This window comes from Pleurodeles waltl, chromosome 5 (assembly GCF_031143425.1).
Source record: "Pleurodeles waltl isolate 20211129_DDA chromosome 5, aPleWal1.hap1.20221129, whole genome shotgun sequence".
Lineage (NCBI taxonomy): Eukaryota > Metazoa > Chordata > Amphibia > Caudata > Salamandridae > Pleurodeles > Pleurodeles waltl.
In genome coordinates this window covers 1,642,159,325-1,642,185,700 of record NC_090444.1, presented here as the reverse complement: position 1 = coordinate 1,642,185,700, position 26,376 = coordinate 1,642,159,325, and positions in this window count along the sequence as shown.

The following is a 26,376-nucleotide window of genomic DNA, read 5'->3' as shown; positions in this document are numbered from 1 at the left end:
CCATGCGGTTCAAAATCCCTGTCCTCACAGCTGCCTGGCCAAACAGCATGCCTTTGCGCCCCACACATTTTCAATCATCTGCTTCTCCTTGCGGTTGAACAGTATTAGCTGTCGTGTACACCATATCAAAACAAGTCCAATTACTCACATATATAGTCCTTTAGTCTCTCGGGGGGTGACGTGCGGGACCGCAAATCATACCTGCCCCTACCTCGCCTTGGGACTGCATCATTTCTGCTGTTCTCAGGTGACACCTGTGTTAGCCGGCCCTCCTCACTCTGTGCAGGGGGGCCCTGTGCCATGAGGTTGCTGTCTTCCGGTCCCTCCCGGGTTTTCAAAAGACTCTTCATCAAACACCCCTCCGCAGAGGCGTCGGGTCTCCTAAATTCTTCATCTTCCCTGTCCTCCTGGTCTCCTCCATACTGACTGCAGTCATTTTTGCTCCCTTGACCATCCATTGGATCTCCTATATATGTCTTGAAACAGGATATGTTCCTCGTCACACTCTCGCGTCCTCTAGTGGCTGTCACTAGTGTTCCTTTCACTCGAGTGACTGTCCACAAACCAGATTCAAATGGTGTTTTAAATTTTCCGCCTGGGTGTCGATTCTTCATCAATACCACATCCCCAATGGTCAGATTTCTTGTGTTAGCTCTTCTCTTCCGCGACATTCGGTCATTGTAAATACGTCTTTGTTGGAGTCTTGTTTCCACTTGGTTTTGTCTGGTTCTCGCCTGGCCCGGCGTCTCTGTTAGGGTCTCCACTTGAGGAATCATATCTCTCACTGTCCGTTGCATACAAATTTGACTCGGGGATACCCCCGTCGTGCTATGTGGGGTAAGGCGATATTCCCTCAAAAACTCAAAAATGGCACAGTCCAGATTCTTCTCTCTCACCACCGCAATCCTTAATACTTTGTTTAGCGTCCTCATAAATCTTTCAACCTCTCCATTGGCTTGAGGCCACCGGGGAGTAATCTTCCTGTGTTTGATGGCATGTGATTCTAAATAGGCTGCAAAATCATGGCTGGAAAACGGGGGACCATTATCAGTTCTGAGCTCTTGTATAATCCCATGTGTGGCCATTATTTTCTCCATGCATGGTATCACTCTCTCAGTGACCGTGGATTCTAATATCTCTACCTCCGGATATTTTGAGAAATCATCGATCACTACCAGCATGTGTCTTCCATCCGGTAGACTCCCCAAATCTGCACTCGCTCTCTGCCATGGTACTGACGGGATGACTTCAGTGATGATGGGGGGTGGCGGATCTGTCGGCCCCACCAGTTGACACACATGACACCTTTGTATTGTCTTCTCCACTCGGGCGTCAAGGTCGGGGAACCACACTTTGCTTCGTAGTCGGGCCTTGGTTTTCACCATTCCCTGATGAGTGGCATGGGCCAAATCCACTGTCCTTTGTCTCATACTGTCTGGAATGACCAGTCGGCTTCCTCTCAACAGACAGTTCTCTGACGACACCGCCAACTCGTTCCGGACTCGGAACAAAGCCTGCAGATTGTTGTTGGCCTCCTCGGTCCTCAATGCCAGATTGTGCTTCAGTAGGTGCCATCTTCCATCACTGACGCATGATATAGCCAGCTGCAATACCTCATCTGCTCTCGTAGCCTCCTGTATTTCTTTCATGGATATTGGCAGTGGCCGGGATCTCTCTACTACCAGCCTCACGTATTCCTCCGTATTTTCAGTTTCCTCTTCTTCGAGCATGGTGAATGGTCTGGTGTGACGGGACAAATAATCTGCTGGGTTCTGGGCTCCTGGACGATATACCACAGAGAATTGGTACCCCTGTAGCTGAAGAATCCATTTCTCAATTCTTGGTGGAGGTTGGGAGGCTGTTTTATTGAACAATGGTATCAGTGGCTTGTGATCAGTATATATTACAAACGGGTGACCATAGATGTACAGATGGTAGTGTCGACAGGCCCAACTAACTGCTAACGCCTCTTTCTCAATGTGTGAGTATCTTTGTTCCGTTGCCGTCAGAGCTCGGCTGGCGTACGCTAGTGGAGCCCACACACCATCATTTTCTCTTTGAGACAGTACTGCTCCGAGACCTATTGGGCTGGCATCCACAGAGAGCTCTGTTTCTTTGGCTGGGTCGAAGAATACTAAAGTTGTCTCTGCCGACAGGGCCTGCTTGGTATCTTGAAACGACCTTTCATGTATCGCATTCCACTCCCACGGACTGTGAGCCTTTGTTAGTTCCCGGAGTGGGGCAGTGAGTGATGTCAGATTGGGAATGAATCTCCCACAATATGTTACCATTCCCAGGAAACTTCTGACACCTGTGACTGATGTAGGAGGGGGTGCCGACTTTATGTCCGCCACCTTTTCTGGGTCAGGTCGGACACCTCTTTCAGAGAAATGATATCCGAAGAAAGCAATGTCCCTTCTCAGGAATTCACACTTCTCCCGATGCAAAGTCAGACCGTGTGTCTTCAGCCGTTGGAAGACTGCTTGTAGCCTCTGTAGGTGTGCCTCAATCGTTGGTGCATGTACCAGAATATCATCACTCACATTGATGACTCCCTCCAACCCAGCCAGAACGCCCCTTATGGTGTCTTGGAATACTTCAGCCGCGCTGGCGATCCCAAAACTCAGGCGTTTGTATCTTCTCAGTCCCACATGGGTGGAGAAAGTGGTGATTGCTCTGGACTCTGGAGCCAGCATGATCTGGTGATATCCCGCTCTCAGATCCATTTTTGAGAACCATTTGGATCCGCTAACCTCCGTCACTATGTCATCCACGGTCGGAGTGAGATGGCGTTCCCTCCGGATGGCCACGTTTGGGAGGCGCATATCTACACATATCCGAACTTCCCCTGGTTGCTTGGGTTTCCTCGTGACTACAATGGGTGACACCCATGGGGTTGGTCCTTCCACCTTCTCGATGATGTCTGCTTCTTCCAACTTCCGTAGTTCTGCCTCCACCTGTGGGCGTAGATGAAATGCTATGCGTCTGTGTTTCAACGCGACTGGCTCTATGGACTTATCGATGTGTAGTTTTATTTGACGATCCTTGAGGCATCCAATGCCTTGGAATAGATCAGCGTACTCTTCCTGCAGATATTCTAGCTCACCCACTTGTATGCTGAACGCGAACGCCACCAACTTCAGCTCTTCCGCCGTGCGGCAGCTGAGCAGCATCCCCGTTCCTATCTTGGTAACGTATACCTTTGTTCGTACCATTGTATCCTCATGACTGATCTCGGTCACAAACACTCCTGCCATGGGAAGGGGTCTTGTAGACCCAAAAGCGAATACTTGTACTTTTGTGCGTCGTAGAAGGGGGCGATGCGTCATTTGTTCAAAAACAGATTCAGCCAGTATGTTGATTGAAGCCCCTGTGTCGATTAGAGCTGTCACTTGGTGTCCCGCCACTTTGACCTTACACTTTGGAATTTTCTTTCGTCTTTGGCAGCCTGATTCTGTTGCCTGGATTATGTACACCGTTCCTTCTGGCTCATCATCATCATCCATGTCGGGGATCAGATCTGGTGGTTGCACCGCCTTTGCTCCTTGACTTGTCTTTGGTCTGTCGCCTTTTCCTCTTGCGTTTGACCGGCAGACTTTTGCAAAATGATTTAGTTTTTGGCAGTTGGTGCACTGTTTTCCCAATGCAGGGCATTTGCCCTGATGTGGAAACGTTCCTCCACACCTATAACATGATCGGTTTGCCCCGGCCGGTCTTGTCTTCTCCTTTCTTTTTATTGCGCTGTTAGAGGCAATAACATTTACCGGCTCTGTTCTGATGGTCTGCGCGAGCGCCGATTCCATGTGTGCTGCCCTTACTCTGGACAACTCCTTTGACCTGCCCATCGTCAGCATGTCAGCCATTGTCATTCCTGGTATTTGAAGGATGTGTTCTCTTAATTTGGTCGAGTGGCATCCCTGGATGAATTGTGCTCTTATCTCATCATCCGGGTCCGGTAATGTGCATGTGCTTGCTAGTTCCTTTAATCTTGCATAGTATGTGTCCACAGACTCGTCTGAGTGCTGTCTGGCTTGTCGCAGGAGGAAACGCTCATAGTCTGGATTCGCCATGGGTTCAAAATATGCTGTTATTGCTCTTTTTAGGGTTCGGTACGTAAATGGGGGTCCTTCCTCAGCCACTGTTTTGCTGATTTTGTGCAGCATCACTCCCCCCATATGAAGGAGCATCGGTCTTTGTCTGTCCGGGTCTAGTGCGACCGCTGCAAAATAGTTCTCTAACCGTTCTACCCATGACTTCCATTTAGCAGCTTGTGCTGACGGGGGCCCTTCCATGACAAACGGCTCTATGATCGGAAAAGTCGCCATTCTTTTCTCTTTATTTTTGTTTCTTCTTTTTTTTTTTTTTTTTTTTTTTTTTTTATATTCCTTTGTGGCTTATTTTCTGTCTGTGTGTGTGTCCTTTCCCCTCACTGCATACTGCTATGTACGAGCTTTGGGCCCAATTCCTCCTATGCCGATTATTCAGGCCTCCCTCTCCCAGAGCACAGGCTTCTTTCTTTCTCACCTCTTCCTGGTGTGTGGCCAGGCTCTCGGGGCCGGTAGGATCAGGTGTACCTTTCACGGAGCGTCACTGATTCACTTTTTTAAATGCTGCTCATCCCTGTACACGCTCCGGGCGTTTCATTCACAGCATGCATCTCTGCTGTGCCGGGCCTCCGACGCCGTTCTTTTCCCCACGTGGGTTGTGCTTTTCTCCTTTTTTTTTTTTATTTCTCCACTCGTCGCCAATTTGTTATGTTGATATGTTGAGATAAACGGTGCTTACAAATACGAAAAGCAATTATTGCGCTGATAAGCAACGCTAATGGCGGCCGTAAATCATGCACAGCATACTCAGTGTCTCGTCCGGCTCGTGACTGCAGGCGCCCCTACTGCACGGCCCGTTTATTTCCCTTTCCGGCCTCCGGGACCAAACCAAAAGTCCCCTGAATGACAGGGGGATACAAACTGTTGTAATGAACACGCACGTAGGCTAAAGGACACCCCTGCCAGCCCGGCTGACTTGGGGAGTCCCAAACATAACACCTTGCTTGGAATGTGCCCTTGAAATAAAGTAACACAACGCAGCGCAAAGTGCTATTGACATTACGTTTAAATAATTTTACAGTGCAAAAACTGTTTTATGCTGAAAAGTAAATAGCTGATGAAGACTTTAAGCTGGTTTGCCACTTTGCAAATCTGCCTGTTAGTCTATCAACTATGAATAGACCTGATATGAAGTGTAACTTACAGGTTTACTGAAATCATGGGATGGTCTTCTTTTGAGGAAATCTGCTTGCAATTTGCAGCTTGCAAGTTTGAATCTTTCTGTGGCCACTTCGGGTTTTTGTCTTTCTCGCAAGTATGACTTGAGGACATTTGAATTGACTCCAAAGTAACATTTGTTGTGAATAGTGGTCCGAATAAATGTGTATTGTAACATATGCTGTTTAAAACAAGTTATTATTTTGCACTTTATCATACCAGTACATTTGTGATGGTCCAATAGTAATTTGTGTTTTCTGGTACAGCAAAATCTGCTGAACAGGATTGCACTAAACCTGGCATAAAGATAAAATGGCATTCAGAAACTGTCCTATTTTTTTCTGACAAATTTGTATTCCAGAAATGTGGTGGCCTGGTTTGAAGAGTTTAAGATATGTATAGCATGACAATTTTAAAAGTATGAATGATCAAAGCGACCTGATTGGCTGTCACTTATGTAGTATCGATGGCTGGGAGTGGTAGTCAACTTCGGATCCTGGAGACCTTGATGTTGAAGCCACTCTGCCAACAGGAAAAGTCCCACACTAGCAGATGCCTATGAAAAGGAACCACTTCTGAGGGAGGAAAAGCCAAATGTGCAAAAAACCTCCAAGAAGAAATCCAGAAGGCCTGGAAACACTGAGAACAACCTTGAGCAAGGGAAAAGAAAAACTAGTCAGAAACATATGGTGCTAACTAGGAGCGTGTACACAGAATGGAAACATTTGTGACACACTCTAGACAAGGTCTCACTGCCTTATATACTGAAAAGTGACCAGGAACAGGAAGTTACCCACAGGAAGTAATTAACAGCCATCTTGGATTGGGAATCACCTGAAGGGAAAATGGGAAGGACACCATCATGAACTGAGTAGTTTATTAAATCAAGAAGGTGCAGAGTCCACAGGATGCCCAAACCACAAGAATGGTGCTAGTTGCACCAATAAGCTGGATCCCCTGAGCTGACAACACCCTCAAGACCACCCACCATACAGGTAAGAGGAAACGTGGAGCAACCACGTATTGCATGCTGCCCAAGCAGCATGGCAGTTGAGGCACATCACGTTTAGCCTCGTAACAAAAACGCGGCACTCCCAACATGTAGATACAAACTTAATTAGCAGCCATCTCAGTAACAATCTTGGGGTGGTAGTCATATTCTCAATACATGATATCATGTCAGAAAAATGCCTTTAGTTCTGGCTGGCTTCTATTGTATTTTTATGCAAGTACATGGAACAAACGACATTAAAACATTTAAAGAATAAAACAGGAGAGGTTGCTATCTAAACGTGGTGGGCTTATCCTTGTAAAGAGAAATATGGTACCATATGTCTCCAATGGAAGAACCTTTGACAGCAAGAAAGAAACGTATAATTATGCTGTTAAAACGTGGCTTGCTCAAGCTGACAAGTGCCAAATCAGAGTGACTCATACCAATTAACAGGGACATTCAAAGTTCAATGGGAGCTCAACAAATTAAGGAGAACTAGCTTCAACTGGGACCTAGTACACAAACTGAAAGGCAAAACAATAAATCAATATACAGTTTATTAGGACAAAGATATGTCCAAATCTCAAATCCCAGTTGTGCCTGGTACTGGCGATATAGATCATGAACATCGACTACAGAATATTGTGGAGCACTAATATAATTAAATATTGAGGGACACAATATCAAAGGGTACGTTTGTATATATTTTCTCATTTTCCCTATTTAACTCCACATAAATGTACCTTGGTGGTATTGAAAAACTGAACAGCAATAGTGCTGAAAATACTGGACGGAATTACACCAAATTTGGCAGAAAGTTAGGTCCTGGTCCAGAAAGTGACTGTTTTTTACCTTTGGTATAAATCCATTCAGTAGTTTTTGAGACATCTAGGGACGTGAAGGATTCGCAATCCCTCCCGATCTCGTGCTGAGATCTGATTGGCTGACAAGACTTCAACAACTAAGCCGTTGAAGTGCTGTCAGCCATCTTGAGACTCAGATAAAGTCAAGCCCCAGAAAAAAAGAATACAAAACACAAAAGTGGCCAGAGTAGGAACACCATGACCCCTTAGCTCTGGTGCTGGGGTCACAAAGGGACCCCCAGGACTAAAAGCATTTTTTTTTAAATCTTTACCACAAATTTGTGATGGGGTTGCCAATCCGCGCTACATATTTTGCAAAAGAAAACAAGCGCTGACTCCCACGCTTCTCTTTAAATAAGCCCCTGGGTGCGTAACGCCCTGGGGTAATTTTTTTGTTTTCTAATAGGGGGGCCTTCTGGCCCTCCATAGGCCCGGGGATCACCGCCTCACCGAGGCGAATAATGTAAAATTAGCAGGAGGGCCGCACAGCCCCATGCTCCACAGGAATCACAACCCCCCCCATGGCAAAAATGTGTTTTTAACATGGGGAGGCCTGATGGCCTCCCCCACAGTCCAGGGGCCCACCACCTCCCCAGGGTGAATAATGTAATAGGAGCGGGGGTCTGCTTGTTCCCCGCTGCCCAGTGGACCTCCACCTCCCCAGGGCAAAGAGTAAACAATATAGGAGGTCGGTTTCGGACCCCTCCAGCCCTGGGGACCACCCCCTCCTTCTGAGTTGGAGCCGGCAGCGTGGCCCCCCTCGTGGAGTCACTGATGGCCCTGGAGACTGCCACCACCCAGGGCCTGCTCCTGCTATATCCTGTGGTATCCCCCCCCCCCGGGACATAGCTGTTTGATGTGGCTTGGCTACAGCTTGTCTGCAAAATTATTGATGCAACAACTGTGCATGTCATGCACAGTTTTTTCATCAAAAATGCTACTGCAAATAATACATTGATGTTATGAATGACATTATCACAGATGTTATGAGTGCTATAATTTGTGGGTTAATTAGCAGTGCATGGTGTTGGTGCGAGTTATAGTTACTATAGAGCGTGAGTTATAGTTACTTGAAAGAAGAATAACTGTAACTGCTGAATTTTTGTGGTTTTATACAAGTAAATTCAGGACCTAACTATAAAGTTCCAGTAACCTTTGTATTTTCCAGTGAAAAAAACCAAATATATATATATATATATTGCACAACAAACCGGAGTATGTAGGTTGTCTTTGGGCGGTCCGGTACTGGTTCCGGTAACCCTATTCATCCCAGCAAAAGCCTTCTTCGTATAAAGAAGAGTCCGGACTCCATGGCACTGCCAAACATTGTTTATTACAAAATTAGAATTGCAGACATCCACATCAATGCGTTTCAGCCGTGGCCTTGTTCATGGTAAAATTGAACATATCTAGTGCACATCTATATTCAAATAACAAACACAAATGACAGACCAATCCTAAAACCAGTACTTGAAAGTAAGCTAATGTGGCGGCCATTTTGAAGTGTATTACTTAACACAGATTTACAAGTTCATTCAGCAATAATGAACTAAACAAAGTGAATCATCATCTTTTACATCGTCAAGCAATTCATTTGCCTCAATAATAGGTGAAAGTGAAGAAAATGATTATGCCATGGTAATGCTTACCTCAGATAACCTTGCACATGCCACACTGGTCACCTATGGTGAGAAAAGTCAAAGAAAAGTTGAATGTCAGAGCAACAAAATCATACAAACAGTGTCCAAAGACTATGCTGAAAATAAATAGAAGTTTAGTGCCGTCCATTATCAATAGTGGTACTTTGATGAATATAATGCCTGAAGAAAAATAAAATTAACTGTCTCCATTAAGTGTACACTTGGGCTGCATCAACACCCATGAAGAGTCGAGGTTCGTTTATAGCGATAGTGAAACATAAGAAAACAAAAGTACTAGTACCGATCCATGTGCTTCAAGGTACAGCGGCAAGTGCCTGCTTGCTCAGCTTCACCATGGCTGCTGACTTGGGACTAATATCAGTGAATTACAACATGAATGCTCATCACAAAATAGTATGTCAATTCCTTTCACTGTTTCATGGTTTAGTAAATTTAAAGACTATGAATGTAAAGCTCCATATTAATGAGGATGTCCATCCTGTTGCACAGAGACATAGATGATCTTCTTTTCATTTACAAGAAGCTGTTGAAAAAGAACTTAAATCATTACTTATGTGCAACATGATTGACGTTCCACTAGTCCAATGCCATGGGTTTCTCCCATAATAATAGTGGTGTCTAAAAACGTCCGCAAAGGAGCCAGGTGAACAAAGCAATTGAATGAGAACATCATCCCAGACCGCATACTGCTGACAAGATATCACAATTGAATGATCCCAGGGTCTTTTCTCAACTTGATTAAATAAAGGTTATCATCAGTTAGACCTTGAAGAAAGCTGCAGATACATCACAACCTTTTCTACACATGCAGGTTTGTTAAATACAGGAGACTTAATTTTGGTGTGTCATCACTGCAGACCTTTGCCACAATGTCATATGATTATCACACAACCTGCTGTGAATGCATTTAATTATAGGTATGGCATATTAGTTTTTTGGAGCTTTCACAGAAGGATCATGATAGAGCCCTCACACAAGTGTGTCAATTACTCAGTTATGATTCAGGATTGGCTCTGAATGCCAACAAATGTGAGTTAAACCAGGCAAAACTGAAATTCCTGTGTCACATCTTTTCTGATGAGGGCATGACATCTGATATCTTGCAAAAGTAAAGCTTGGACAAATGCTGAACCCCCATAAGATGTTTCACTGGTACGTTCTTTTCTTGGAACAGTCAGTTGCTGTTCAAGATACATAAAGGACATTGCCATATTAGTTCTCCATTTAAAGAGTGTTGGAAAATGGGTTATTGGTAGGGCAGGTAGGTACCTACACCTAGCAACAAGCCACAAACCTCCACATAAGTACAGTTAGGTCTCAGTAAATTAATCCCAGCTCTACCCTTGGTAGCTTGGCATCGAGCGTCAAGGCTTAACTTAGGAGACAAAGTGTAAAGCATTCAAATATCACAAAACAGTAATTAAATAAAACACAGGGAAACAGTTAAAAAATCCAAAACCAATTTATAAAAATAGCTTATATTTTTATCTTTAAAATGACACAAAAATGATTAAAATCAGTTCAGGGGAACCGGAGATATGAATTTTTAAAGTATTATTATTTTCTAGCGCTTAGAAACAAAAAGCGCCAATCTGGTCATCTGGTTGCACCAGGACCGGGGCAAAGTCAAACTTTCAGGCCGACCGCGATGGAGCCCTGCTCGGCTACAAGTCACAGGAGGCCTCGGTTAAAAAGTTACCTTCTGACTTAGTCTCTTTTTTGATGTTTTTCTTCCCCAGGACGAACCTGCCAGTTGGATCCGACCTCCTGGAGCCCTTGTCCGGATACGCGAAGTTGGTTTCCTCGGTGGTGATTTTTACCTTCGGACTTAGTCGTTTTTTCGAGATGAAAATCCTTCGACCGGGGTAAACCTGGATCTTGATCCGACGTCCGTGGAGCCCTTCTCGGATACGATGGCTGGAAGGTCCCGGTCAACTTTTTACGTTCGGACATAGTCTCTTTTTTGGATGTTTTTCTTTACCGGGACGAACCACGAAGTCAGGCCGGGTCGCGGTTGAGGCAAGCCGGCTAGAATTTCCGCGTCGGGTCGGTCACTTTATGGAGCTTTTTTTCAAAAATTCTCCAATCTTTTCCAAACTTCTGGGGCTTCACCCAGATGTTCTTTTAAGGTTCTTTTGGGGTCCACAGCTCACCCCAAGGGTCCAGAAGTTCTGTGATGGTCCTTGGGAAGTGCGGACTTCAACTCCCAGAATACACCTGGCGCAAACTCCTTTTTGGCCACTGGACAGTGGTCAGCTGGTCACTTTTTCAGGAGTTGGTGCAGGGGACTCTGGAGAGCAATTTTTCACCTGTAGCAAACAGGTCCCTCCTTGAACCAGTGGAAGCCAGGCAAAGTCCTTCTTGTGGTGAAGCCCAAGTGTGCAGCTGGTGCAGTCTTTCTGAGTGCAGGGTCCAGGTGCAGGCCAGGGGTACAGCAGGGCAGTCCTTCTTCTCCTTGTAGTTCCTTCTTCTTGAAATTTGGTGGGGATCTGAGGCGTGGGTGCAGGTCTGCCAGTTTTATCCTTGCTCCTGGGTGAAAAGCAGGGGGGCCCTGGTTCTCCAATCAGGGACAGGGTCGTCCCCCTGTGATGACCACTTCCTGGGAAGTGTGGCAAAAATCCATCCCAGAAGGCAACAGTCTCTAAAAATCCAAAATGGATGAATCTGATTTTTGGAGGAGAGATCTGGCTGAGCCCACCCACTGGTGTGGCTAAAAATCCTAAACACACCCCTCTCCTGCCCTCTCCTAATCTAATCAAGGGGGCACCTAGCTGTCTGGGGTTGCATGATGTGGGGGTGTTGCTGGGTGCTCCAGATGTCCTTCTCTGCCTTTGAAGACCAGTTTGGCAGCCCTCCCCCTTCCTGCCTCACCATCTGCTGAGGGGAGATTCTCTCCCCCAAGCACATTCCTTTGTGTGAAGCCAGGCCACTTGACACCTCATTAAAGTAGCCTGGCAGAAGCTGCTGCAGGCTGGCCAATCAGAGCACAGCAGCAAAAACAATGCAGAGCTGAAATTGGCAACTTTTTAGGTAAAGTCTAAACTTTTTACCTGCACTAGTTATATTAAATCCAACAACTGGAAGTTGTGGGATTTATTATAACAATCAATTTGATACCAAATTCTTGGTATGTAACATTTAAGGAGACTTTATAATTTAAAATATAGTCTGCCCATTCTAGCCTATGAAGGCCATTTACTTCAATGAGGTAAAAACGAATTTGGCTGTTTTTACCTCACCAGGGCTTATAAATCTATTTTTATAAAGTCCCTGCTTATAGTTACATGGCACCCAGCCCTAGGGGCACATAGGGCACACCTTAGGGGTGACTTATATGTAAAAATAAGGTAGTTTAAGACTTTGGAAGTACCTTTAATTCCAAAGTCGAATTTGCATATAACTTTAATTTTAAAGCAGCCAGCAAGGCAGGCTTGCTTTTAAAATGACACTGGGCACCTCAGCAATGCACCTAGGTGTGCACCACCTATGCTGTGGTCCCTAAACCTACATGCCCTACCATATACTAGGGACTTATAGGTAGGTTAACTTAGCCAATTATAATTAGCCTAATTTGCATATCCATTTTACACAGAGCACTGGCCCGGGGACTGGTTAGCAGTACCCAGGGCACCATCAGAGTCAGGAAAACACCAGCATAAAGTGGAAAATGGGGGCAAAAAGTTATGGGGCCTCTGCAATCAGCCCTAGTTTCTCACACAACCCCCCCCCAGCCCACACGCCCAGGAGACTCAGCCCATCCCTGGGAGAGTCTTCCTGGCTTGTTAGGCGAGGAAGACAGTGAAGAAAACTGGCTGTCCCTTTGCAGGGCCTACTCTGCCTTATTTCCTCCTGTCAGGGTCACTCCCTCTGGGTAGTGAAGCCATCCCAACAGTAAAAGGACCCAACTCAAACTGAAACTTCCCTCTAGGGGGGTCTTCTTCCTCTCTCTCTGCCAACTTGGGTAGTGAGGTGCCCACCTCCCCTACTCCAAACTTTGCTAGGGCAACACCTAGCTTACCCAAAGAGGTCACCCAACACTTGAGCAACCCCACCATGACCAATAGGGTCAGGGGGCCTACTTTGCTATTGGCCCTGTGGTCTGCCTCCCAGGCCAAGTACAGTGCTGCCAGGAAGGCTAGCACCCAGCAGAGGCTACTGACAGCTGTCAGTACCCAGAACCACACCCTAAGCTCTCCACTGACAGGTGGCTGAGCTGCTTTAGGGGCATCTTTGGGGTCCTGGCACCCCTCTTGCTGTCTAGAGTGGGGGGCTACCACCTCCTGTGGCAGACACCCTCCTTCCACTCTCCCTTCTGTCAGTGCAGGGGCAACACCTTGCATCTGGACAGCTGCCTGACTACTCAGGACTTCCTTGGGGTCAGGTGAGGCCTCACCAGTGCCAACTCTGGGCTCCCCCCTTACTGGGGCAGAAGGCCTTTGGCTCCCTGGAACTCTCTTTAAGAGTGGCCTACCCTTCCTTTTCTTCTTTCCTTTTCTTGGGGACCCCTGTCTCCTAACTGTAGGGACTGACTCCCCAGGACTTTGGGTTGGGGGGGCGCCCTGGGCGACCACCCCATCTGTGACCAGACTCACCTCTGGGAGGTCATTGCCCAGGATACAATCTAGGGGAAGGTCAGCACTGACTACCACCCTAAACCAGTCAAGGATACCCTCCCTCTCTAGGGGCACTATGGCTACAGGTTTGGAGGTGACCTCCCCTGTGGCTATCCTGACTTTCTTTGTCTTTCCTGGGACATACATGTCTGGGGTCACTAACCGGTCACTCACTATAGTGTGACTGGCACAGGTGTCTCTCAGGCCAGTGGTAGGGATCCCATTCACTTGAATGTGGTGGAAGTGCCTACTCCCACCCACAGGGATCACCAGCTTACCATCTGGTCCTGTCTCCCAGCACAATGCTAGGAGGACTTCATCATCTGAGGAATCCTCCTCTATGGCTACACTGGACAGCCCAGTGCTAACCACCTTCTTTGGACAGGCTGCATCTCCTCTGAAGTGACCTGTCTGCTGACAGTCAAAGCAAGCCCTACTGTCCAAGAGCTTTTTTAACCCTGGGTCTAACTGTCTCTGCTGGTCAGAGTGGGATTTACTCTCCTCCTTCTTAGGGTTCTGGGGTACAGAGGGAGTCTCTGTGGTGGGCTTACCACCTCCCTCCTTAGGTTTTTGGGGACCTGTCCCCCCCTTCTTGGAGTCTCCCCCCTGGGACTTGACAACCACCCTGGTTCTCAACCACTCATCAGCTGCCTTCCCTAGCTCTCTAGGGTTGGTCTGCTTAGAGTCCACTAGATGCTGGTGTAACCTTTCTTGGGTACAATTGGTCAAGATGTGCTCTCTCATGATCAGATTGTATAACCCCTCATAAGTATCTACTTTGTTACCAATAATCCAGCCCTCTAGTGCCTTTAGTGAAATGTCCACAAAGTCAACCCAAGACTGGGTACTGACCTTCTGGGTGTCCCTGAACTTCATTCTATATTGCTCTGGGGTTAGACCAAACTTTTTAGTCAAGCAACTCTTCATACTGGGGTATGAGTCTGCATCCTCCCCACTCATGGTTAGGAGCCTATCCCTCCCAGAGTTGGGAACTAACTCCCAAAGGAGTGAACCCCAGTACTGAGGCTTGACTTTCCTCATCTGGAGGGCCCTCTCAAAGGCCCCCAGCCACTTATCTATGTCATCCCCCTCTACATAGGCAGGAACTACCCCCTTGGGTAATCTGGGGCAAACTCCCCCACCCATGGACACCTCAGCTTCTTTATCGCTGCTTCCATCTCTTTTTTCTTTGTATGCCCACTTTTGCTTTTCTAGGGCCAGCTTCTCTGCTTCCAAAGCTATGTATGCTAGCTGGGCCTCCAGCTCTCTTTCTCTGATGGATGGGTTCTCTCCTCCTGAAAGGACCCCCTTCCCACCACTAGCTTTGGATCTGCCCCTAGTGACTGTGTTTACTGAGGACCGTTCTTCCTCTTCCTCATTTAGGCTCGGACGCCTTCCCTCCCCTGAGTGGTTAGAGTTAGCATCTTCCCCTTTTTCTTCCTCCTCTGGAGCTTCCTCTGTCTCTACCTCTTGGGCCTCAGCCCATGCTGTCAGGGATTTAATCAGGATTTGCTTCCTGAGATCAGTGGTTGCAGGCAACCCTCTTTCAATACACAACCCCCTAAGATGGACTACTGTCAGTGTGGGTAGGCTAGCCAGATCAAGCTCCATGGTTCCCTTGTTTTGTGTCAACAAAAACTTTTTGCAAAAATTGGCAACAAGAATTTAGAAAAATTACAAAAATTCAATAATTGAAATTAATCTAAATTAAAAATTAAAAACAATTTTTGCACTAGGACAATTTAAAGGATTTTTAATTTGTTTTATCTAAAACTGTAACGTGATATTGAACACAAGTACAGGATCCCGTCGCTGCTTCCAATTATGTTGGAAAATGGGTTATTGGTAGGGCAGGTAGGTACCTACACCTAGCAACAAGCCACAAACCTCCACATAAGTACAGTTAGGTCTCAGTAAATTAATCCCAGCTCTACCCTTGGTAGCTTGGCATCGAGCGTCAAGGCTTAACTTAGGAGACAAAGTGTAAAGCATTCAAATATCACAAAACAGTAATTAAATAAAACACAGGGAAACAGTTTAAAAATCCAAAACCAATTTATAACAATAGCTTATATTTTTATCTTTAAAATGACACAAAAACGATTAAAATCGGTTCAGGGGAACCGGAGATATGAATTTTTAAAGTATTATTATTTTCTAGCGCTTAGAAACAAAAAGCGCCAATCGGGTCATCTGGTTGCACCAGGACCGGGGCAAAGTCAAACTTTCAGGCCGACCGCGATGGAGCCCTGCTCGGCTACAAGTCGCAGGAGGCCTCGGTTAAAAAGTTACCTTCTGACTTAGTCTCTTTTTTGATGTTTTTCTTCCCCGGAACGAACCTACCAGTTGGATCCGACCTCCTGGAGCCCTTGTCCGGATACGCGAAGTTGGTTTCCTCTGTGGTGATTTTTACCTTCGGACTTAGTCGTTTTTTCGAGATGAAAATCCTTCGACCGGGGTAAACCTGGATCTTGATCCGACGTCCGTGGAGCCCTTCTCGGATACGATGGCTGGAAGGTCCCGGTCAACTTTTTACGTTCGGACTTAGTCTCTTTTTTGGATGTTTTTCTTTACCGGGACGAACCACGAAGTCAGGCCGGGTCGCGGTTGAGGCAAGCCGGCTAGAATTTCCGCGTCGGGTCGGTCACTTTATGGAGCTTTTTTTCAAAAATTCTCCAATCTTTTCCAAACTTCTGGGGCTTCACCCAGATGTTCTTTTAAGGTTCTTTTGGGGTCCACAGCTCACCCCAAGGGTCCAGAAGTTCTGTGATGGTCCTTGGGAAGTGCGGACTTCAACTCCCAGAATACACCTGGCACAAACTCCTTTTTGGCCACTGGACAGTGGTCAGCTGGTCACTTTTTCAGGAGTTGGTGCAGGGGACTCTGGATAGCAATTTTTCACCTGTAGCAAACAGGGAGTCCCTCCTGGAACCAGTGGAAGCCAGGCAAAGTCCTTCTTGTGGTGAAGCCCAAGTGTGCAGCTGGTGCAGTCTTTCTGAGTGCAGGGTCCCGGTGCAGGCCAGGGGTCCAGCAGGGCAGTCCTTCTTCTCCTTGTAGTTCCTTCTTCTTGAAATTTGGTGGGGATCTGAGGCGTGGGTGCAGGTCTGCCAGTTTTATCCTTGCTCCTGGGTGAAAAGCAGGGGGGCCCTGGTTCTCCAATCAGGGACAGGGTCGTCCCCCTGTGATGACCACTTCCTGGGAAGTGTGGCAAAAATCCATCCCAGAAGGCAACAGTCTCTAAAAATCCAAAATGGATTAATCTGATTTTTGGAGGAGAGATCTGGCTGAGCCCACCCACTGGTGTGGCTAAAAATCCTAAACACACCCCTCTCCTGCCCTCTCCTAATCTAATCAAGGGGGCACCTAGCTGTCTGGGGTTGCAGGATGTGGGGGTGTTGCTGGGTGCTCCAGATGTCCTTCTCTGCCTTTGAAGACCAGTTTGGCAGCCCTCCCCCTTCCTGCCTCACCATCTGCTGAGGGGAGATTCTCTCCCCCAAGCACATTCCTTTGTGTGAAGCCAGGCCACTTCACACCTCATTAAAGTAGCCTGGCAGAAGCTGCTGCAGGCTGGCCAATCAGAGCACAGCAGCAAAAACAATGCAGAGCTGAAATTGGCAACTTTTTAGGTAAAGTCTAAACTTTTTACCTGCACTAGTTATATTAAATCCAACAACTGGAAGTTGTGGGATTTATTATAACAATCAATTTGATACCAAATTCTTGGTATGTAACATTTAAGGAGACTTTAAAATTTAAAATAAAGTCTGCCCATTCTAGCCTATGAAGGCCATTTACTTCAATGAGGTAAAAACGAATTTGGCTGTTTTTACCTCACCAGGGCTTATAAATCTATTTTTATAAAGTCCCTGTTTATAGTTACATGGCACCCAGTCCTAGGGGCACATAGGGCACACCTTAGGGGTGACTTATATGTAAAAATAAGGTAGTTTAAGACTTTGGAAGTACCTTTAATTCCAAAGTCGAATTTGCATATAACTTTAATTTAAAAGGAGCCAGCAAGGCAGGCTTGCTTTTAAAATGACACTGGGCACCTCAGCAATGCACCTAGGTGTGCACCACCTATGCTGTGGTCCCTAAACCTACATGCCCTACCATATACTAGGGACTTATAGGTAGGTTAACTTAGCCAATTATAATTAGCCTAATTTGCATATCCATTTTACACAGAGCACTGGCCCGGGGACTGGTTAGCAGTACCCAGGGCACCATCAGAGTCAGGAAAACACCAGCATAAAGTGGAAAATGGGGGCAAAAAGTTATGGGGCCTCTGCAATCAGCCCTAGTTTCTCACAAAGAGTTAACAAAGAAAAATGTTTCTTTTAAATGGTCAAGAGCATGTGAAAAACGTTTTAAGAGAATCAAACAAGCCACTGAAAATGCTACGGAAATGACATACTTCAATCCAAAGCTTTATTTAGAGATTGTGCTATGTGCTATCCTGGTCGGGTTAGATGCCATATTTCCACAACATAGTGGATGCCCAGATGCTAGATGACATATTGTGGTCAAAGATCTTTCATACACGACACATGAGTACGTAATCAAAAAATGTAATGGCATCTTTGCAACATGGGGCATACCAGCCTGACAATGGTCTACCCTTCAACAATAAAGAATTTAAAGAGTCAATGTAGAATCTGAACATAATGTATCAGAAGATCACACCCTTGTGGCCACAGGCCAATGGAGGTGTCAAGCGTTTTTATGAGTACAGTAAAGAAAGCAGTGAAGTGTGCAACTCTCGAGAAGCTCAGTTTAAAGACAGTACTAACCTCTACTTTACAAGTTTATTGTTCAATACCTCACTCGACCACAGGTGAAAGTCCTGTGGCTTTGATGTTTGGGAGAGCAATGGCAACCAAGTTACCTCAATGGACCAAAGAAAGAGATAGAAGTGAAAACGAGATTTGTGCAAGGGACTTGGTTCACAAACAGAAAATGAAGGATTATGCAGACAAGCGAAATGCAAAAGACCTCTCATTCAGAAAAGGAGATTTAGTGATTGCTTGACAGGTGCACAAATTAAAATCTGATGCTTCTTATGAAGTTGAACCTTTCCAAGTAGTGTCTACCAAAGGACACATGGTGACTGCTCAGCACCCAGGGAAGTCTATTGCCAGAAACTCTTCTCACTTCAAGCCTGTATTGCATCTGTCTTCAACTCAAGATGGTGACAGAAAAACTAATTCTGACAACTCATGGTTGTTAATGGTTCCTTCCCATCTTTAGTGATTTTAGACATTGAAAATGACAGTTTGCATCTTCCAGTAACCAGATCAGATCGACTGATCAAAGCGCCAAGAAGATTAATTGGAGAGATGTAATTGTACAATGTTTCCATATGTAGATATTTGAGTATGTGAAATGATCTTCTAAAAAAAATTCATTTTTCATTTAACAGAAAGTGAGCTGTACTGTCTTGCATAATTTAGAACATAACCTTTCTAGCTCCTCGAGGACTGTGTATCACTATGACGTATCTCTATAATAGAATGTAATGAAAACTTGGTTTAGAATGTGGGAGTTAACAATACACACAGAGGAATAAAATCTGTGTGATTTAGAACTCTGGGTTACCAGCCCGGGGAGGACTACCAGAAGTGACTCCAAGGGTTAGGTTGCTAGCCACAGGGGTACAACAGGCTTCCACCATCTTGAACCCGCGTCTGGATCCAGTCTGAGTGAGTCTAAATCTCCAAGAGGTCTCCATCCACTCCTGGATCCTTGACTGTGGTGCTAATGGTGCCCCTTGTGGCCCAAATGTCACCAAAAAGTGCTATAAGGACCAGGAAGAGACCGAACCAACCTACTCTTCTATGTGCTCAAAGTGCACTGTCATTTGGATTGACTTTGCAGCTTCTCCTGCTACGTTCTTCACCACAGCATCAAATCGGTTCCATCAGTCCTTCGCCAAAGGAGGTTCATACCTTCTGTAAGTGTCTTCGGCTACAGCCTTCTGCTTTGTCCCACTGGAGATTTTCAACTTCCATCTTGACAACTAAGACCAAAGGTAAAACTCATCTCTCTGCGGCTTTTCTCTAAGGTTATCCCACGGCAAAACTCCTGGAGCCTTGCCTTGCTGAACTTCTACCTTCTCAGACATTTTCTATCTTGAATTTTTTTAAGTCTGAAAGCAAGCACTGACCAGTCCCAATTCAGTTTTTGTATCTGAACCGCACTCCATCTCAGTTCTCCTTAACTTTTAACTTTGTCCCAGACTAGCGTGACTAGATGTCAGTGGTTGGTGCTTTTATCTTTTAGGTGTTATTTTGAACCTTAAAATTTTAAAATTCATAACTCCGGTTCTACTGATTTGATTTTTGTTGTTTTGGTGTCAAATAATTTAATAAAATGTATTCTATTTTTCCAAACTGGTTTGGGATTGTTCTTGTGTTGCATTTCATTTTATTACTGTTTGTGTACTGCATAAATAATTTACACATTGCCTCTACGTTTAGCCTGACAGCTTTTTGTGCCACGCTACCCAGAGTTAAGCATAGGTTAATTTAGTCACTTTTTGTGGTTCACCCTACAAATGATTGAGACTGTTGCTTGACCAGGGCTCACACCCCAGTCAACCAACATCCCAGTTCCTCAAAGTAAGAGTCCAATGTGAAGTGCACTGCACACTACATATCCCTAATATATAGAAAAGAGCCTTAGAAAGAATTAGATAATGTTTTACACAGGGGAATGCCCCTAAAGGTAAGTCATCATAGAAGCATAAAGCAGGAAACCATAAGTAAATCCAAAACAAGGCAGTAAAGGAAGTCATGCTACCCAAGATTCACATTGAGTAATTAATAAATTAAATTATCTTTGAATGCTTTATAATTGTTTACCCATTCCAAGATGACCAGTGCTGATTCTAAATGGCACAGCTATCTTGGAATATTAAAACAATGATAAAGAATACACATAAGATTCATAGATGGTTACACAGTTATAAAGTGGTCTCCAAATGGCATGCAGTACAGAATACTGCAAATGAAATTAGTGGTAGTGCAGCACGTTTGCAGCTTGGTAGGATGGGAGGAAAACCGTGCACCAATATGTAAAACCCCTGAAATTGTACCTTATACAGTTCTTCCACAGGAAAGGCACAAAGCCCAACATCCTCTAGCAGAATTTCAAAAAGAAAAAAAAACTGGGACTACTCAATGACTGAGTTCTAGATCAGGAGAAAGAGATAGGGTTTTATTACAGAAATTTCAAAATCCGGTTATACAGAATAAATGCCACGCAGGCTCACATGCAGTGTTAATAGAGAATAATTAAAAATCAGAAAATATTCTAAGTCTCAAATGAGCAGTAAAAATCAAGAAAAGATCAGACAGCATTCCCAAGAGACAAAGAGAAAAATCTAGCTCATCTCCATATTCAAGGGGTTCTTATACAGAGTTCTTGCATAGGAAATTAGCACGCACAGCTTCAGAACGGCACGATTCCATGTAGCAATTATTTTGCAAATCAGAATAATTCATATCAGCAACATTATACGTTAGCACTATCCCATTCTATTCTTTTCTGTGTCATTTCCACCTGAAGAAGTTTTGATCACAATATGCAACACATAACAAAGGCAATTTATAAATGAACAAGACTGAGCTGAAATACAGATACGCAGTGGCGAGACCTTGAACATTGTAACCTATCTAGTAAAAGTTTCATTAATACGTATTTGAATTATTAACTTATGAAACATTATATAGGTTGTCTTCGCTTTTGCAGAGCCTAAGGAAAGAGAAGATGTGCAGGGGAACCTGATGGGAGGAGGTCAATGCAGGAAGGGAAAACAGCATCAGCATCCATTTTATCCAACATGGAGTTTTCTCCCACAAGTGGCATATCCAAATTATGTTAATAAATACACTTTGACATGTTGGCTATCATTGTAACAATGAGACTAGTGGATTCGGTTGGCAGCACCACAGGATTGTGGGGAACTGAGTTGGATTCCACACTGGGTGACAACTGTCAGCCTAACCCTTCCAGTCAGCTAGCAGTACCTCACCAGTACCCAAGGGTAGAGGTGATTTGTGCCAGCCATGCACATGTCATTCTGATTTCTCTGGGAAATCGTGGTGAAACAGATCATACCCTTTTATGCCAGTTACATTAATCTCACACATGCAAAGACAAACAGAAGCAGGACTTGGCTCAATTAATTTTATTGAATCAACTGCATTCTAGATAAAAAGGAATGTACTGCAATATTAAGGGTAGTGAAGCATAATAAGAGCAGAGCAGTGACAAAGAAAGTAAAACATAAGAATAGTTACACCATAGTGTCACAATGCTAAGTGTCAGAATTCTTACCTACACCACTAAGGTTCTATGCTAGAGCGTTGGCCCTAATCCGCCCTTCAGGAACCCTGTAAAGATACTATTCCCCATACCCGAATATGGTAGTAGTGAAGAGGGCTGTTGGCCTACAGAGAGTCCTCCCATGTAGGCAGAAAAGATGTATAGTCTCAGCAGACAGCTGCAATGAATCGAACAGCATGCAGTGGCAACATCAGGCTAGAATTTCCCTCTAACCAATAGGGGGCAGAGAGATGTTTTATCAAATGCATCTGATGTTCTAAGAAAACTGCCCTAACATAAAAACAAGTATGTTTCCATGAACTGACAGGAGATATGATTTTCTACATTGTACCAACAACATTATCATGTACAGTCTTGAGCATGGAGTGAAAATGTTGTGGTATGAAGTGAAAAAAATTCCTAAACAGAGTGAACAACAGATAAAAGAATAAAAGCATCACCACAAAATGAGGCTTTTGCTAAAATATTTAAAATGTATTATTTTCTAGGATAAAGAGCACAAGCTGCAGGCCTATGGCTAAAACAACATACCCATAAAACAATGCTAAATAAACCTCTTGACAACTACAAAACCTCATATTAAAATTGTACTACATATATATTAGATCAATAATTGCATATTTGATTCAACATAACAGTCATTAATATTAAATCTTATCTATTGCACATAAATATAAACTCACTAACAGTAGCACTGTGCGGGGAACTGACGGAGGCCAAATCAGTGAGGCTCATACTAAATAACAGGAGTGTAAGCCATATAATGGGAGCTCAACAAGTGCTGCAGAATTGTCTCCAAGTGGGGACATGCTATACAAACTGAAACACAAAATGTAAAACCAATATGCAGTTTACTAGGACACAAATATGTCAGTATCTCATAGCCCTACTTGTACTTGCACTGAACAGTTTGCATTTTTTATTTCACATAGCACAAACTTTGCCCAAGTGAATCTCACCCAAATTATTCAAGACGGCAAATAGCACTAATAGCACATTGAAACCAAAACAGAAAGTGTTTCTGTATAATAAAGTATGGTATTAGTATTTTATGTTATTTTTTAAAACTTTAAATGAAAACCACGAGAAAGTGGATTATTTGTTGGAGTGAATGTTAGTCAGCCACAAGTAATATTGACATGTTTCTTGTTAGGTTCAGACAAGGTTTCAGTAATTTAAATCTGAGCTCAACACCTGGTAGCTATGGAACAGAGCAGACAGGCTTAACTTAAGAAAACTGTGCAAAGCATTTTGTGGTAGCAAACATTTAAAAAGTTGGTAACATGACACAATAAAAATCTCAATCCAATTATAAAAATAGAGTACATTTGAATGAATAAAATAACACAAAAAGAACAATCCTATTAAGGGAATTAGAGATATGAATCAATGTTTTAGAAATAAATAGCACCAAAAAGCACAAAGCACAGGCATCTGGTGTGCTTGTCTGGTCAAGGTAAGTTTTAAGTTTGACTGCAATATATTGCAGGTTGGATGCAAAGACCCGGTTTGTCCCCATGAAAAAGTTACCTTCCAATGTCACAGCATTCAGTAAAAGCAGACTGTGGGCTGTCACTGCGAGAAGGGGCTCAGTGTTGACATCTTCGGGCATCAAGATGAAGCCTCAGTGAAACGTTGGTTTATGTGGGAAATGACCCACTGAGAGCAGTTCGAGTGGTCCCAAATTGGAGGTCTTTGGCATCAATTGGTTTCTCATCTACAGTGGTGTTAAGGGAGCTGCAGGATGGAGCAGAGAATGTAACAGGACCTACAGCAAAGTCAGACCTACGAGCAATGCTCCCTTGCTGAATAGGCTGGCAGGTTGGTCCCAATATCCAGGAAAAATGTTTGGAGCAAGTTTCCAAGGTTTTCCTAGGATGTTAGGAAGAGAAAATTTTGACACAGCCAAGGAGCCCAGGACATCAGGAACAACACTTGGTGGCCAAGACTCACTACTTTAGAAGCCAACAGCAGGGTCCAGGGGAAACTGGCCAACTGGGTGCTTTCAAGAAATGGAGCTTCTTATAGCTTAAGTGTCCCTGTAACTTAACAGGTGACTAGCCAACTGACCTTTGGAGCCCCCTTCTTTGTCCTGATTACAATCTGGACCATATTCAGCCCTTAGAGTTTTCCACACAGATCTCAACAGCACATACAGCATTTCTTCTTTCTTTCACAGGATCAGTAGTGATCTGAAGCCGGTACTGGGGGATGCTACATTTATGCCTGGCGCTGTCCTGACCAATAGAGAAATAGGTTCCCTGAGTAACTCTACCCACTTTTGCAGCAGTTCCTGTGTGCCCTACTGCAAACACTCCTACAGTGCCCCTTTCTACCTAAAACCAAAATGGCAGAACCTTTTTTCCCCTGTGCATACCGTAGAGGTGTGGCCAGAGACATTAACAATGCCTCCTCTATATTCACTAAAAACAGTTCTGGGGCAGCCCATTTCCTACTGAGTCTCATGCACAACTGGCTAGGTGGATAAAGTAAGGGGCAAGTCCAAGTGTTAGCAACATCTACCTGTGACATGGTAGGTTTCTGTGAAATTCATTCAGTTCCAGGGCACAGCCCAGATGGTCTTCCTGGCAGAGGAACAGAACCTTCCTATGCCCAAGGCATTTCTATCTGCTCTGGAAGCACATTCACCCCTCATAAAGGAACTATTCAGCTCCTCGGTGACAGGTGAAAGCTCATGTAAATAGGCTTGTACAGGGTTTATGTAGGTTAAAGGTGACGTTTTAAAAGTATCTTTTGAAAAATATTTATGACAAATCCAACTTTAGCAATGAATTTGACTTGTGATAAATATTTTTTAAAGTCTGAAAATTAACATTTTAGCTGCTTCCTAGGTGAAGATAGCATCATTTAATTTAAATATTAACTCCCAATGATTTCCTATGAAACAAGGGGTCTTGTCACTGTAAGGACATGCTTTACATTAAACTTTTACTTGTCCTTCTTTTAGATATCAGGCTCTCTGTCTGACTGGGCATAAAAGCCTACTTAGAGGTGACTTATTAGCATGTAAAAGAAAGGTTTAGGCCTGTCAAAAGGGGTTATCTTGACAAGGTGAACTTGCAGCTTAAAACTGCACAGCCCGGATACTAGTGGAAGGCCTCCAGTCATGTTTTCACTGTCAATCTACTGGTGCTACAGTCCACTGATGACATTTAACTTTCAGGTCCTGGGTAACCTGTTTAGCATATACTGTGGACTTACAGGTGAATTAAATATGCTAATTATATCAATAGCCAATGTTGATATGTTTTCGTGGTTACAACACACACATTAAGGTTTGTCTAGCAGCGTCCAGGGCACAGAGTCAAAAAATCTGCAGCATCAGTCAACAAAATGGGAGTGATCATGCAAAAAGAGGTCTTTTCCTACAAAAACAAAGGTGGTTAACAGTGAACATAGCTGGACCTAATAGAGAACCCATGGAGCAACAATTCTTCATTCACTTTTAACACATTTGCTAATGTAAGGCGGTGGGTGATTCAACACCCATGAGTCCACCACACCCATGAAGAGGTGAAGCTCCCTACATCATCAAATAATCACACACAGTCTGCAGATATAAGAAAGCAATAGCAACACAAAAAGATGATGGACAGAATGCTGAACATTGTCAAACACGCACCCTCAGTCTCAGATCTATGTTAAATCCATTGGTTTTGTTGCTCACCTTGCTACCCTTGATGATGGGTGATTCCCCACAAACCTGATCCAGGGTGCTTGTTTCCAGTCCGGGGAGGACCAGCCCTGGCAGTTCGGGCTGGACTGTTCCCATTGGGACGGATTTGCATGTGGCTGGTCCAAACTGGTTTGGCATGGTGTGGCCCTGAGCGATTTCCAGTGGCTGAGATTATTTCAAACGTTCTAGCCATCACCTTGTTGCTTTTGCACTTTTCGCCCTTAGTGTGTTGGCTATGCCATGGCGTGGGTCCCAGGCTCACTGTGCCACTGGATTCAAGCTAGCCTGGCTGATGATGGGTGATTCCCTGCAACCAGTCCAAGGATGCTTGTTTCCGGTCCAGGGAGTACCTAGCCTGGCAGTTCAGGCTTGACTGTTCCCGTGGGGGCATGGTTGAGGCTGATTTGCATATAGCTTGGTCCAAACTAGGGAGGCATGATGGGCAAAAAACAATAGACTGGTATACAGCCAGAGTGATTGCCAGTGGCAGAGATGAATTCAAGCATTCCATCCATCACCTTGTTGTTTCTGTGCATAAGAAAGCAAGCCAGAAACAAACCAATATTTTCACTCTGTTTATAAATGTCTTTGGTTCCTTGCCCTCATTTTGAGGAACAACCAGAATGTGTAGACAGAGGTTCAACATCTTTGAGGGGCAGTCCCATAAAGATTGTACTTGCATGTTGCAATGTATTTTTCCAAATAGAACTTAAAGGGGGTCAGCGGGGAGTTTGCAATTACTGACCACAATATGTTATTGATGGAACATTCCTCAGAATGCCGTAGCTTGTAACAGTACCTGATGAAGGCACACTGCCTGGAAATGACTTTCTTTGTAAGACCAAATTCTAAAAGGATCTGAGCCTAAGATGTCTTCTTTGGGGTCTTAAAAACTTGCCTGTATACTTTAATTTTCAGTCCTTCGAGTAAGGCTG